We start from the raw sequence: 16,901 nt of genomic DNA on the forward strand, positions 1-16,901 counted from the left end.
TTTCCAAATGTGAAATAAAACACAGCAATGCTGCAAAAAACTACTAAAAAAATCTTTCTTTAATATTAATCATACAAGTGTAGAAACATATTTAAAAATATTGAGAACATTATGAATAAAGCTGACGCCCCCCTGCTGTTCTATGACATACACATATTAGATTCTCTTTTCCTAAATGAGTTTTCTCATTAAGTTACTTTTGTGTTCCCTTTTATAGCGTTTCACAGCGGGGAGAGGAGAAAACTATAGCAGCTTGTGTCATAAATTACTGCCTGACAATAGATGCTCAGACGGAGTTGACTGCTGATGCAAGGGGGTGGCCACCTCCCCAGAATAGGAAGAACGGAGGAAAGGTTGGGACTCTTCCTTTTCCACTAAGGGTTTGCTTAAAAGGAGAATAAAGCCAAGAATCTGCAGAACAGTATGAAAACTTCCCACCGGGACTGTATGGAATGAACCGCCATCATGAATAGGTGAGTGGCCATATATCGTAATATTAAAGTGTTAGAATAGGACGACCACAAGGGAAACAGAATTTAATAAAGACCTTTTGATGTCTATAACAGTGTTTCCCAACTGGTCTGCCTCCAGCTGTGGCAAAACTACAACACCCAGCATGCCCGGACAGCCGAAGGCTGTCCGGGCATGCTGGGTGTTGTAGTTTTGCAACAGCTGGAGGGCCGCTGCTTGGAAAACACTGTTCTGTAGCAATCTATACTATGTATCCTGTACATATATGTGTAAATAAATAATGCAGCCATAGACTCATAGAGCAACACTTGAAGCTTCTTGACTTGTGTGAAGTTTTTTAATACTCTATGTTGTCATTGTCTTATATACAAGCATAATAAAGGTCTTCAAACACAGGTTGCGGTTGCGATTGCGATCTTCACTGGTGTGTTCCCCCATCTTATATAAATCTGGATTGCAATGGAGAATTTCGTTCTATGATAATACAGACAGACATTCACACTACAGCCCTTATACAACCATAATATGATGCCCATTGAAGCTTATGAGGCTTGGAAAAAAACTTCTATATGCCTCTTGCTTTATATGGAGGCATGCAGAATTTTTTTTTCTGTTGGATATTAGTGATAATATTAATAATAAAGCTATGTTTCATTGAATGTCATACTATACAGACATGCTTGCCTAGAACCTTTGCTGGGTAGCAACTAATAGTGAATTTGTTATATCTATGGAGATCAACATAAGGCTACATTCAGATGCCATAATGTGCTTACACTTTAGCATATATATTAGCGCTGCATGAGCGGGATACTCCAGTAATTGTTAAACAAAACCTAGATCAATATAGGGTTCAATTGTGATCTGAGGTTCATTTCACTTGGTTATATAATACACTAAAATATGGCTCTATTAGGGTCATCTGCACGTGACTTTTACTACTTAAATTTTAACTTAAACTTTTTATATGTTGTTACTTATGAAAATTAAATAACTTGTGTAATATGGTTGTTTAAAAAAAAATATATATGTTGAATATTTATTAAGGAAAACAGCTCCTGAAAATCCCACCACTAGGGGTCCCCATACCTACTGGGACACAAACCAGTTCTGCAGCAGCATCAGGCTTGTCCATGAGTTATGGACAAGATATGACTCATGGACAATGCTGCATGAGCAGACACACCAATCACCTCCCACCATTACAGGGGAGGGACACTCCTCTTTCCCCTGAGAGGATTTCTAACATTTTGAGCTAATAAAAAGAGGGATTTTTATAATAAATATAGGTGATAGAAGCATAAAAAATTTGATGTACATGGTCAGGATTAGGTACAGAGTAATCTATTAATTTTATTAAATAATTTGTTTGTGGGATCTGACAGTGTCATGATCACACCCTATCGGTCCAGCCAAGACGCTAGAGAGAGTGTGATGGTGCAAGGGTTAAAGCCGCCAGACCTCTGGGTATCCACTACTAGTCCCAGCAAGTCACCAAATTAACCCTTAGATAAATGTGTTTCACCCGAGCTGCCTTCAGAAAGGTGAGCTCATATATTTAGAGATCAAAGACCAGAGCTGATTAATTAAACATTTAATCTGATTAAAGGTATCACAGTGCTGACTATATAAAAATACAGAAACAAATGACATACAGGTACAAAAATACATAAAAGAGTTTAGCAAGTTCAGAAAGCAAAAATGAAGTTCAGACAGCGTAATAGTATAGTAGTCCATGAGAGTGAGTCTCCAGCTGCTCTTAGGATGGTCTTGTCAGCTTGGAGCACAGATCTTAATACCTGACTCTAGCATTGTTACATATTATATATCTCCTTTTTGGAGGGACTCCATTCCCCCCTCCCCTCTGGTCCCACCAGGGGGGGGGGGGGGGGGGGTGGGTGGGCATCTCTTATCTCATATATGGGACCAGAGACCCCTTACATCCTGCCACTTCAAAGAAACTCCTGACTTCAAAAAGAGGAAAACAGCAGACAGGCCCCAATTGACTGCAATACACAAAAACAAAGGATACACCGTCTGAATGACCCCTCACCCCCCAGGTCTTAGTTTATACATAGATGCAATTATAAAACACATGTATGTTTCCATAATCAGGCCTTGGGCATGACAGACAGGTACGCTTAACATAAAATAAAATTCATTTAACCTATAAATCAAGGTATATATATATTTTTTTGTGGGGTACTGACATTAAAGACAGAATGGGGTATAAATGTCTGATCGCAGAAGGTCTGACCACTGAAACCCCATTATCCTGAGAAAAGGACTCCCAAAGCTACACTCTAAATGAATTGGTAGTATGCAAACTCAACTTCTGCTTTATTCCTTGTGCATGGGGGTGCTGAAATGGCTAGCTTTAGCACGCTATGGGTAGGGGACAGGTGTTTATTGTGGCAAAACTCTTTTTAAAGATTGTCATAGATATATTCTCTCATCTTTGTGAGGTTAAAGGGGTTATCCAACATAAGGTGAATTTAGTAATTAAGTGTCATATAGTAGTGGACATGCTTACCAGAGATCTGTACTTGTGTTGGTGGTAAAACGCCGTGCCCTGTGTTCCCCATCATGCTGCTGGCTTGTTTTTGGGAACTGGCTAATTACTGTTTCAGTGGCCTCCCCAGACTACAATTCCCCGGATCCTTTGTTTCAAGATGGAAGGTGACTTATTTCCCTCCCACACATCAGTAACCCCACCCATTGCAGCAGAGCCACTCTCCCTTTGATCACATGACTTGCCCGACATCACCCAACACACAAGCTGTGAATATATGTGATGATAAATGCATGCAAATGTGAGTTGTTAATGTCATCATGTGGCTGACTTCACACACAACAGACCAAGCAGCCAAACCCCCTTTCATCACCTGACTTGTGATGTATTGTCTCGGGCCACATAGCAAGCTGGGAAAGGCCCGAGACAATATTCATTTTGTAGGCTACAGAAAATGAACTTCCTTAGAAAAGAAAGCCAAAGAAATTCGATATCAGCCACCAACCATGGGTAAGCAAAGAATATTAGTAACTAGACTAACTTTGCTGCCCCTGTCTTATATTCATTCCAACTTAGAAATCCTGGAATCCCCTTTAATTACACAGCAAACATTTATAGGTCCCACACAAGCCATTATCCTTTGTTGTGATACTTTTTTCCCAGAGTTATAATCAACAATCAATTACTTTGTGCAGCAGATTAACCCTTTTATCCAAGAGAAACATGTTTTGCTGTGGCTTATTGGCAGATAGTAGTATTATTATGCACACCAAGCTTGCCGAATGTGTGTTAATTGTGCCAGAAGCGTAAAACGCAATATACATTTACGTGTTTAGCATTTCAATAAGTGAAGGTGTCAGGATCCAGACTGGTATGCAGAGAGGACACTGGAGGTGGATCCTCTGTGTCAGAGAGGTGATGGCGTGGGTCGTACCAGGGGAACGGAATCTAAGGGGTTACTGGTTTTCACCAGAGCCCGCCGCAAAGCGGGAAGGACTTGCAGCGGCAGGAAACCCCCAGGTCGTTCCACCCGATAGCGACTCAACCTCACTGACAGCTGAGACAGGCGCAGTACACAAGGACAAGGCAAGAGCAAGGTCGGACGTAGCAGAAGGTCTGGGCAGGCAACAATGGTTCGTAGTCAGGGGCAACGGCAAGGGTCTGGATACACAGGCTTGGGATATACAAAACGATTTCTCAGGGCACTAGGGCAACAAGATCCGGCAAGGACAGGAAGGGGAAGTGGGCTTTTATATGTTTTGAACTGATTGGGCCAGGCACCAATTAGTGGTGCACTGGCCCTTTAAATTTCATAGAGCCGGCGCACGCGCGCCATAGATAGCGGGGCCACGCGCGCCGGGAGGGCAGTGAAGGAGGACGTGGTGGGTGAGAGACACGGGACGCGATCCGAGAGCGGGCACTTCCCACACCTCGGATCGCGTCCCCTCCGAGAACATGGAAGCAGTGCTCGCGGTCTGACCGGAGCACTGCATACAGAAGCACGCCGCGAGCGCTCCGGGGAAGCAGTGGGACCCAGAGCACTCAGCGTGACAGAAGGAAAGAAAAGCTGTAGACACGGCCAACTTTCCTATACCACATAGGCAGCTTTGAAGTTGTTTACACAAATACTATTTTTGGTTTTGCCCATTTTATGAGTTTATGATAAATATAGTCATGCACAACCCAACTGTCTTCATTTACTAAGACAATCACTGAAGGCATTAAATTCCCAAATATTATAAAACATTTAATAATAGGAGGATGGACTGAAGGGAAAGCAGACCACATTATACATCGTTTCCACTTTGCACTTATCAAACAGGAGACTATGGTGAGATGACTGCTGACTTGTTTTACTGTGACTTGGAGGTAGTGCGCATAATTTAGGTGAAACATGGCATAGATGGCAATAATTTTAGTTATGTCTTCCATGTGTTGTTTATTAACATGCATAGATGTACAATTCCAGGCAAAGTATTTATTATGATTGCAGAGACGGATACATTGGTATCTTTCAGGCTATCTGGATAATTTTTTTGCGAATCATTGTGCCAAAAAATCCAAACTACAGAGATCCAGAAGCTTTGTCCCTGATATGGATCGATGGTGGACAAACTCCACTAGTGTATACACACATGTATCATAACAATAAATCACCTGTCTAATATTGCGGAGGTCCTCTTCATGTGAACTAAATCTTTTTTTTTAAAAACAATTTATGACTATAGTAGCTCTTCTGTGGGATCAGACCAGATGGGCGAACCTTTACTCCTTATGAGCTCATGAAACAGTCACCGATTCACTATTTATAATTTCTTGGACCACTTTTGGTGGGTATTAGCCACTGCATGTCAGAAAGCAACCTTTTTGGACATACCCAGTTGTTTAGCCATCTTGCACGTTGTTTTTTTTTTTTTTACTTCCAACACAACATAAAGGGGTACTCCACCCCTAGACATCTTATCTTCTATCCAAAGGATAGGGAATAAGATGTCTGATCATGGGGGTCCCGCCACTGGACACCCCCGCAATCTCGGCTGCTGCACTCCAGATATCCCGTGCATGGAGCGTACTTCGCTCTGTACCGTGTGACTGGTGATGCGGAGGGTTGTGACATCATGGGAACACCCTGCTCATGATGTCAGCGCCACGCCCCCTCAATGCAAGTCTCCCATAGACTTGCATTGAGGGGGCATGGCCTTGACATCATGAGCCTCCAGAGCTGCACCTGCTGTAAACAATCATCGGGCGCAGCAGGGAGATTGCGCGGGTCCCCAGTGGCGGGACCCCGCAATCAGACATTTTATCTCCTATTCTTTGGATAGGGAGTAAGATGTCTAGGGGCAGAGTACCCCTTTAAGGGTAGGGTCACGTGCCGTATTTTGCTGCATATTTTCTGCAGCTGATTCTGCTACCCATTGACTTCAATTGGTAAGAAAATATGCAGCAGCAAATATGCAGCAAAATAGGCATGCGTAACCATACCCTAAGACCTAAGAACATACTGGTCCCACCCATTGACAGGTGCCATTATAAAAAGATGATCAATGTTATTCATATAAACAGCTAATAAAAATGTTGTCATTGGAGACAGAGAAATTAGTTGAAGCCAAAATTCTTTATCAGAGAGTTATCCTGGTGGGAAGAAAGGATTGGGCATGCTGAAATCCAACATTTCTGTTCCTTCTATGTGAGGCCCCCCATATAGATTGTTGGCCGATCCCACCAAAATCAACAGGTTTAGACAACTTTTATCTAATGTTTATGGCAAGCTTGAAACGAATATAAGACATACATAGTTAGTACGGTCTAAAAAAGACATATGTCCATCAAGTTCAACCAGGGAATTAAGGGGTAGGGGTGTGGCGCGATATTGGGGAAGGGATGAGATTTTATATTTCTTCATAAGCATTAATCTTATTTTGTTCCAGGAATGTATCTAATCCTGTTTTAAAGCTGTTAATTGTTCCTGCTGTGACCAGTTCCTGAGGTAGACTGTTCCATAAGTTCACAGTTCTCATGGTAAAGAAGGCGTGTCGCCCCTTGAGACTAAACTTTTTCTTCTCCAGACGGAGGGAGTGCCCCCTCGTCCTTTGGGGGGGTTTGACCTGGAACAGTTTTTCTCCATATTTTTTGTATGGGCCATTAATATACTTATATACGTTTATCATATCCCCCCTTAAACGTCTCTTCTCAAGACTAAACAATTGTAACTCCTTTAATCGCTCCTCATAGCTAAGATGTTCCATTCCCCATATTAGTTTAGTCGCGCGTCTCTGCACCCTTTCCAACTCCGCAGTGTCCCTTTTATGGACAGGTGCCCAAAACTGAACAGCATATTCCAGGTGAGGCCGTACCAATGATTTATAAAGGGGGAGTATTATGTCCCTGTCCCTTGAGTCCATGCCTCTTTTGATACATGACAATATCCTGCCGGCTTTGGAAGCAGCAGCCTGACATTGCATGCTATTCTGTAGTCTGTGATCTACAAGTACACCCAGATCCTTCTCTACCAGTGACTCTGCCAGTTTAATCCCCCCTAAGACATACGATGCATGCAGGTTATTAGTACCCAGATGCATAACTTTACATTTATCCACATTGAACCTCATTTGCCAAGTGGATGCCCAGACACTTAGTCTATCCAAGTCATCTTGAAACTTATGCACATCCTCTATAGACTGTACCGTGCTACAAAGCTTGGTGTCATCTGCAAAGATAGAAACAGAGCTGTTAATACCATCCTCTATATCATTAATAAATAAATTAAACAACAGCGGGCCCAGTACAGAACCTTGGGGTACACCACTAATAACCGGGGACCAATCAGAGTACGAATCATTGACCACCACTCTCTGGGTACGATCCATGAGCCAGTGTTCAATCCAGTTACAAACTAAAATTTCCAAACCCAAAGACCTTAACTTACCTGTCAGACGTCTATGAGGGACAGTATCAAATGCTTTAGCAAAATCCAGAAACACTATATCCACAGCCATTCCTCTGTCAAGGCTTCTACTCACCTCTTCATAAAAGCAAATTAGATTGGTTTGACAACTTCTATCCTTAGTAAACCCATGCTGGTTATCACTTATAATACAATTATCCCCTATGTATTCCTGTATGTAATCCCTTATAAGTCCTTCAAACAATTTACCCACAATGCACGTTAAACTTACCGGTCTATAGTTTCCTGGGGAAGACCTAGAGCCCTTTTTGAAGATTGGCACCACATTCGCCTTGCGCCAGTCCCTTGGCACAATACCAGACACCAGAGAATCTCTAAATATCATGAACAGGGGTACAGATATTACTGAACTTACCTCTCTAAGAACTCTTGGGTGTAGTCCATCCGGTCCTGGGGATTTGCTTACATTTATATCACTTAACTTACAAAAGTTTTATCATGTCTGTTTTAAATAAACTTTCTGAAGTTTCCAACTATGTGCACACCATGGTTTTGGGGCCTTTTTTTGGGACATAAATCAGTCATTTTGGGGCAATTTATATCCCATTAAGTTCTATTGAACCCAATGTTAAATCCTTCCTTGTTTTTTTTTTTTTTTTTTCAATATTAGTTTTAGATTTATTATTCTATTATTCGTTTGTTACTGATTTAAAATTAAAGGGGTTATCCACATAAGGTGATTTTAGCACAGTAATGGATATGCTTAGGAAGGATCTGCACTTGTCTTGGGGCTAAATAGCTATGTTGTGAGATTACCATAACACTGTGTCTAGCTTTTTGTGAACTGGTATTTCCTGTTTGACTTTTCTTCTTTTGCCTACAAATCCCATAATTCAATTTTCCTCCCTCCCACACATCAGCCACCCCACCCATTGAAACATAAATGAGCTGCATCCATTCAAAAGACCTGTGGTTTTCAATCAGGGTGCCTACAGCTGTTGCATTAGTTGCAGATTGATCCCTCCACTCATTGAAGCAGACAGGCTCCCTGTCATCAGCTGACTAGTGGGGTCAGATCTCAGTTGAATTGCAAGCTGGGAAAAATATGAGACAACAGCCATTTTGTATGCTGTTAAAAATAAATATTGGGGTTAATATTACATAAGAATTATGAGAAAACCATCACACACAGGTCCAGACACTATATTATGAACTACACTAACTTTATAGCCCCTGTAGCATAGTCAAATAAAAAAAAATTCCTGGAACCATTTACATGCCAAAATACTCCCATGCTTTGGCTCATAATTTGGGATATATTTTGCGCTGTAAATAGCGTAACATAGGCTCCAATTGAAAATAAGACCTTTTGGGGGGCTGTAGGAAATCTATAGCCCCAAAAAGTCTAAAATACATCTCAAAAACTGATTTTATTGCTTCATAAAAGTCAGATTCTTTTTTGCTTTAAAATAACTTTTTTTTTTTTTACCATAAAACATGGTCCAAAAACCTAATGTGCACATAGCCTTAAAGTAGTTTTCCAAACCGTGTGCCTCCAACCGTTGCAAAACTACAACTCCCAGCATGCTGAAAGTTGCAGTTTTTCAACAACTGGAGGCAGACTGTTTGGAAGACACTGTCTTTAAGGGGCACTCCAGTGGAAAATAGGCTGAGCGGCGTGTGACGATCAGTGCACATGGAAGAAGGATGAAGACCGGAAAGAGGACCGATCAGCTGTAGCGGCTCTCCAGGGGAGAGCACCGGAAGATGAGTGAAAGTTTGTTTTCTACTTTTTTTCAACCCGGGCACAACAGAGTGGGAATAGTCTGCAGTAGACTACTCCTTTTATTCCTTCCAGTACAAATCAGCTGCTGTATACTATAAAGTATTAGTTCTTTTCAGTCTGACCACAGTGCTCTCTGCTGACACCTCTGTCCATGTCAGGAATTGTCCAGAGCAGCGTTTGCTATGGGGATTTGTTCCTATTCTGGACAGTTCCTGACTTGAACAGAGGTGTCAGCAGAGAGCACTGTGGTCAGACTGGAAAGAACTATACAACTTCCTTTGTAGCACACAGCAGCTTTACAGAATCCTTTTCAAGCTTGCTTTATAACGACAACAGCCTGTGAATGCATCATCAGCACTATTGTTTAAAGTGTGACAATCCAAAGAATTAAAGGAAGGAGTTTGGAGACTTGCTATATGGTATTCAGGCTTTGGGACTGCAAAGACAATGTGTCTTTGGATTAGCCTATTTTTACCCTTGTCACAATGGAGAAGCAGTGCGACAAAGTTATGAATTCTAGTCCTAAACAAGTCAAGTTGTCCCTGATGGCAACAAACCAGACCACTGCATATGTTTCTATACAACCTGAACCATCAAAATCACACAAATAAGTTTAACAGGTCATTGGTTTTCAGTTAAGATGTAATTCAGCTTTGTCTGCCAAAGACATGCAAAGTTTCGTCATACAGGGAGGGGCGAAAGAGTTCCCTTCTAATGAAAAGCAACGTAACCAGGAGACCAGGATTTTGTAATGTGCATAAAAGAACAACAGTCACAGCTTTATCGACTGGTATTAAGGGGGAATTCCCAATGAAACTTGCTGATATGTATTTACGTCCATCTCTATTTTCAGTATATGCCTTTTCAAAACTACGTGAACTGCTGATACAGAGACATTGTGACTCGTTTTACCACAAGCTAAAAGCAAATAAAACAGTACAAAGGGTTAAATGCAACATTGATAACTAAGGATCATGGAGAACAACTCAGCAAAGAGAAGATATTACCGACAAACACTGTCACCTGAAAGGTAACCGTTTCATGCGCACATAGCACCTTTCTTCATACTAATTCTTGTTTTACCCCTTCATGACCAGGCCCATTTTGGCCTTTAGGAAGGGGCCAACTTTCGTTATTGTGCTTTTAGATTTTACTTTCTCCTCTTTTCCTTTTTTCCCCCTGCTTATCCATCCGGAGAGCTAAATAGGGGCTTGTTTAACAGCCAATACTACTTTGCAATGACATCTTTCATTTTCCAAATTTGGGAAAAAACACAATTTTGAAGGTTTCAATTTAATGCAATGTGCATTACAGTAAAACTGACACAAAGGGGGAGATTTATCAAACCTTTGGGCAGAGGAAGTTGACCAGTTGCCCATAGCAACCAATCAGATTGGTTTCATTTTTTAAAAAGCCTCTGAAAAATAAAAGAAGCAATCTAAATGGTTGCTATGGGCAACTGGTCTATTTTTCCTCTGCAAGTTTTGATGAGTCTCCCCAAGTATCTTTATTCTGTGGGTCAATACGATTAAAACAAGGTACATATTTTTGTATTATTTAGCTACAAACGTAACAAAATAAGCATGCTTAAGATCACCCTATGACCCCATCCATTGATGAGTGAGATAGGCGCTCTGCTAGTAAAGTCTACCTGAGGCATGCTCTATGACCAGATCGCTGAGTGGCAGGCGCAAAGGCACATTCAGGTGGCACTGATACTGTCTGGAAGTTCTTAAATGCAGCAAATGTAAATATATACAGTACAGCGCTGGACCACATGTCAAAAGTTTATGTTAATGACAGTAACACTTTAAGTGCTACTTTCTCATATGATCCTATGCAGGGCTAAATACATACATGTATATGTAAGATTATGTTCACACTTTGTATAGGCTCTACATTAAATACCAGCAAAAAGATCTGTGGAAAGCCCATTCCTTAATAGATTGAGAGGAATCTATTAGAGACTATGGGGGAAATTTATCTAAACCTGTCCAGAGGAAAAGTTGCTGAGTTGCCCATAGATCGCTTCTTTCATTTTGCAGTGGCCTTGTTTAAAGTGAAAGAAGCGATCTGATTGGTTGCAATGGGCAACTCAGCAACTTTTCCTCTGGACAGGTTTTGATAAATCTCCCCATATGTCTAGTCCATTTCCTGAATTTTTATTTTGCGTATTTCAAAAGCCAGCTGCATTTTTAGGTCCTGAAAAATAAATGTATAATAAATTAACCAAATGTAGTCACTTTGGTCAATAGTCCCATCACGAGTACATCAGCATGCCTTTTTTTCCAGCATCCCCATGTATACCTGGTGGCAAAAAATTGGCTTTACATTGCTGTAATCCACTGCAACCTGCTGACCTGTATGATCTTTATGTTCTGGAATGCTAAAACATAGTCACTTCCAAGTACCGTATTTATCGGCGTATAACACGCACCCCCATTTTAATAGGGAAATTTAAGTAAAAAAAAAAAAATACATATAAGATAAATGACAGACTAAATGCCATATCATCCCTCTAACTTTGATTTTGCCTGAACTTCAGTTTGGTCCCCCCCTTCCAGTGCCACATCATATCTCCCCTTTTATCAGCCCGTGTGCCACATTTACACCCCCCCACCTTACCCTCTCATCATTCCCCACTGTCTTATCATTCCCCCACCCCTCTCTTATCATGCACCCTCTCATCATGCCCTCTTCTCACCATGCCCCCTCTCATCATGCCCCCTTCTCACCATGCCCCCTTCTCATCATGCCCCCTCTCATCATGCCCTCTTCTCAACATGCCCCCTCTCATCATGCCCTCCTCTCACCATGCCCCCTTCTCACCATGCCCCCTTCTCACCATGCCCCTTTCTCATCATGCCCCCTTCTCATCATGCCCCCTTCTCATCATGCCCCCTTCTCACCATGCCCCCTTCTCACCATGCCCCCTTCTCACCATGCCCCCTCTCACCATGCCCCCCTCTCACCATGCCCCCCTCTCACCATGCCCCCCTCTCACCATGCCCCCCTCTCACCATGCCCCCCTCTCACCATGCCCCCTCTCATCTTGCCCCCTCTCATCATGCCCCCTTCTCACCATGCCCCCTCTCACCATGCCCCCTCTGATCTTGCCCCCTCACATCATGCCCCCTCACATCATGCCCCCCTCACATCATGCCCCCCTCACATCATGCCCCCTTTTCATCATCCCCTTTCCCTCCGTTTTTGATATATACATTTTTCCCATCTTCCTTACTTAGCCGTGCTCGGCAGGCCAGGTCCGGTGTCGGGTCTTGCGGGCTGCGGTCAGTGAAGCTGGATGAGTGACGTACTCTGCCGGCTGCACAGCATCAGGGACGTCACTCATCATTCGCTGCATCCGCCACTGGTCAGTGTGGTCGCCGCTGGCAGCCCAACCGCAGTCACCTTAGAATAGTCACAGCGGCAGCAGCATTGAATGAGGGACATCCCTGATATTGTGCAGAGGAGCTAGCAGAGGACATCACTCATCCGGCTTCACTGACCGCAGCCAACACCGGACCTGGCCTGCCGAGCGCGGCTAGGTAACGAAGATGAAAAAAAAAAACAATACAATAAAAAGCAGAGGGGAAAAGAAGGAAAATGTAAAAAAAACAAAGGGGGAGCCGCCGCTGGTCACTGATTTAAAGTGGCCGCGGCCAGGCTGCTAATCCTTAACAAGCAGCCGCTGCTGCGGCCACTTTGAATCAGTGACAAAAAGATTTATCGGTGTATAACACGCAGGCAGACTTTTTGCCTTGAATTAAAGTTTTTAAAGTGCGTGTTATACGCCGATAAATACGGTAACTTGTGAATTCAGCATATGTGTACTGCATTTAGGGAAAGCAACATAAACTGGCTTGCAGATTTTCTTTCTGAAATGCTTTCTCCATGTACGCATTACACAGCCTATATATATATATATATATATATATATATATATATATATATATGTATCCAAGTGGTGTAGGTCACAGCAAGAAGTATGCAGACTCCCAATATCAAAAAGGCTGTGGTCTTTATTTAGGTCATCAGTAGTGCAACGTTTCGGGTATAGTGTAGCCTTTGACAAAGGCTACACTATAGCCGAAACGTTGCACTACTGATGACCTAAATAATAACCACAGCCTTTTTGATATTGGGAGTCTGCATACTTCTTGCTGTGACCTACACCACTTGGATGTTTTGTATCTGGACTGGTTATCCAGATGGTCACGGGCATAAGAGCAGGGACTAGTGCTGTCCTCCTACCTTGATGAATATATATATATATATATATATATATATATATATATATGGGTTAAATGTGTGGGAAAGTGGTGGATGGGGTGTTTATTTCACATGGTTTCCTCAGCCAGGCACGATAAAGGAAATCCAGAAGGTTACATGCTGCTTTAGCAGAGCATAGTCTGCTAGGGCTCTTTTGTTTAAGCTACATGGGCTGGATTTCCTGGACTGGAGGACAGGTTTGAAGTGGGAGTGCTCCAGTCCACACCCCTAGCCCACTACGGGTTTCCCTAATCCAAGATGTTCTCAGGTGAGGCTTCCTGTGCTGATTGCTAGGGAGGAGGCCCTATAGTAAAAGGCTGTTTGGGTTTGAGTGCTGGAGAGACTGAGATGAGAAGCAGCCACAGCCAGAACTGCAGCTCAAACCTGCAAGGTCTGAACCTTCGTCTATGGACATTTTGTGAGTTTGCTTGGGGCCAGACATTAGGCCCACAGTAGGATAGAGACGTATCCTGATGTTTAGTTAGAGCCGGACAGGCTTAGTTTTTGTTTTTTGTTTTGTTTGCACTGTGCTTTGTGCCTAAAATCATTTAAATAAACATTCTCTTGGATGTTTGAAACTTGCTGCCTGTGTGAATACTGTCATTGCCGACCCCACCGTGTGAGCTGTTCCCTACAATTGGTGGAGGATGCGGGCAAACTGTTGCTAGGGGCAATGGCATGACAAAACACTGCATTTGAATTTTGTGGAGAGCGAGACTTCCAGTTGCAGAGTAGGCAGAAGTGATTGTGCCCTTTCTAACAGGTGAACCGCAAAAGGCCTACTATGACCTCAGGGAGCAGGATGTTTGGGACTATCTTAAACTAAAAATGGAGATCCTTGCTTGCCTTGGTGTTATACCAGCTGTTTGTGCCAGGACAGTCCACAGTTGGAGCTACACCAAGGACAAACCTGCCCGATCACAGATGTATAATCTTATTCATCTGGTACAAAAGTGTCTGGAAGCAGAATTCTCTACACCCGCTCAGATCATTGAAAAGATCGTAGTGGACCATTACTTCAGGACCCTCCCAGCAGTGCTACAATGGTGGGTTGCACAAGGAGACCCCCAGACTGCTGAGCAGCTCGTCAACACGGTGGAAAGGTTCATAGCGACTGAGGACTAACATAGCGACTACCACCTTCCAGAACCGTCAAACCCATTACATCTGTGGGTAAGAGAGTTCCAGCTGGAGGTGTGTGGAATTCCTGCAGGAAAACAGATGCAGGTTTTCTGACCTACTGGGCCCTACTCACCTAATAAAACACCATGTTAAAACTCATCCTCACAGTAAAATAAACCTAAAGTCATACAGGATTCCAGAAACACTTGACCTTACAAAGGGTTATTGGCAGATACTGTTATCTGAGGAGGCTAAAGAGAAGACTGCATTTTCCATTCCAGAAGGCCTGTTTCAGTATGTTGTGATGCCATTTGGGTTACATGGGGCCCCTGCTACATTTCAGAGGCTGAAATGTAGCAAGGACCACATCATGATTATGCCGCTGCTTACCTGGATGATGTGGTCATTTTTGCATCTGACTGGAAAAATCACCTCTGTAAGGCACTGGCTGTGTTTGACGCTATCAGTGATGCAGGCTTGACCATAAACCCTGAGAAATGTGTAGTGGGTCTAGAGGAAGCAAAATACCTTGGTTTTATTATTGGTAGAGTGCTGGTTAAACCCCAGATCAATAAGATTGAGGTGATACAGAACTGACCCAGGCCATTAACAAAGGAACAGGTGATGGCCTTCCTTGGCATAACCGGGTACTACTGTCAGTTTGCGCCAATATTTGCCTCAATTGCTACACCATTGACAGACTTAACAAAGGGCGGTAAGTCCATAATGGTGAAGTAGACCCCAGAAGCAGAAAAGGCTTTTCAGAGCCTAAAGTCTGCCCTGTGTGAACAGCCAGTGCTTGTTTCCCCAGATTTTAGCAAACAGTTTCTGGTCCAGACGGATGCGTCTGATAAAGGTTTGGGAGCAGTCCTGCCACAAGTGGTAAATGGGGAAGAAAACCCAGTAATGTACCTGAGTAGGAAACTGACCCCAGCAGAGAAAAATTATGCCATAGTGGAAAGAGAGTGTCTTGCCATCAAGTGGGCATTGGAGTCCCTGAAATATTATCTAATGGGTGGAGAATTTGTGTTGATGACAGACCATGCTCCTCTGGCCTGGATGAAACAAAATAAAAAAAGAAATGCATGAAGGTTATATGCTGCTTTAGCAGAGCATAGTATGCTAGGGCTCTTTTGTTTAAGCTACATGGGCTGGATTTCCTGGACTGGAGGACAGGTTTGAAGTGGGAGTGCTCCAGTCCACCACCCCTAGTCCACTATGGGTTTCCCTAATCCAAGGTGTTCTCAGGTGAGGCTTCCTGTGCTGATTGCTAGGGAGGAGGCCCTATAGTAAAAGGGCTGTTAGGGTTTGAGTGCTGGAGAGACTGAGATGAGAAGCAGCCACAGCCAGAACTGCAGCTCAAACCTACAAGGTCTGAACCTTCCTCTATGGACATTTTGTGAGATTGCTTGGGGACAGACATTAGGACCACAGTAGGATAGTAAGGTATCCTGATGTTTATTTAGAGCCGGTGAAGTGCCGTAGAATGAAATTTGCCATGGAAGGAAATGCTCCGCCTCCATCACATCCTATTGGCTCACACTTGTCACGTGACATATTAAACCGTCACGCACCGACGCGCACGGCAGTCTCAGTTTGGCCATCACAGGGAGAGGATCTCCTCTCCCTGTGATAGCTGCAGCTGCACGGAGCTCTCATGGCCTCTGTGGCCCGACTTTTACTGTTTTATTGTCACCCGCCAGCGCGCTCGATCGCCAGCACTATCGGGATGTCTATGCCCGATAGCGCTGTCAACCGCTTGCCTCCCCGCCTGCTGCTCTACTCCCCGTCCCCTGCTAACTCTCAGGGAACGGGGAACAGAAAGTATGCGCAGCACTACGCAAATAGCATAGGTAGGTAGGTAGATTAGTGTAGGAGGTTGTAATTTAGCATAGTTTAGGCACCAACTCCCAGCATGGGAGTTATAGTTTAGGACAACAACTCCCAGCATGCCCAGACAGCTAAAGGCTGCCCAGACATGCTGGGAGTTGTAGTTTAGCGTAGATTAGACAGCGAAGGGACTACAACTCCCAGCATGCCCAGATAGCTTAAGGCTGCCCAGGCATGCTAGGAGTTGTATTTTAGGACTACAACTCCCAGCATGCCCAGACAGCTTAAGGCTGTCCAGGCATGCTGGGAGTGTTAGTTTAGCTTAGATTAGACAGCAAAAGGACTACAACTCCCAGCATGCCCGGACAGCTAAAGGCTGCCCAGGCATGCTGGGAGTTGTAGTTTAGCTTAGATTAGACAGCGAAGGGACCACAACTCCCAGCATGCCCACATAGCTGAAGGCTGGGAGTTGTAGTTTAGCTGATGGGACCACAACTCCC

At 43.4% G+C, this 16,901-nt stretch overlaps 1 protein-coding gene across 3 annotated transcripts in view; it reads left to right on the forward strand.

The window, feature by feature from the left end:
* Positions 1–353: 353 nt before the first annotated feature.
* FAM124B (family with sequence similarity 124 member B) overlaps positions 354–16,901 on the forward strand; it is a 30,622-nt gene continuing 14,074 nt past the window's right edge. The window contains exons 1-2 of one of the 3 annotated variants that reach the window (XM_056564893.1): positions 399–473; positions 10,031–10,207. The gene's annotated coding sequence lies outside the window, so the exon portion shown is untranslated. Of the gene's footprint in view, positions 474–10,030; positions 10,208–10,681; positions 10,716–16,901 lie in introns of those variants that run through there. The other 2 variants (XM_056564894.1, XM_056564895.1) reach the window with 2 other exon arrangements.

This window comes from Hyla sarda, chromosome 3, assembly GCF_029499605.1.
Source record: "Hyla sarda isolate aHylSar1 chromosome 3, aHylSar1.hap1, whole genome shotgun sequence".
Classification (NCBI taxonomy): Eukaryota; Metazoa; Chordata; class Amphibia; order Anura; family Hylidae; genus Hyla; species Hyla sarda.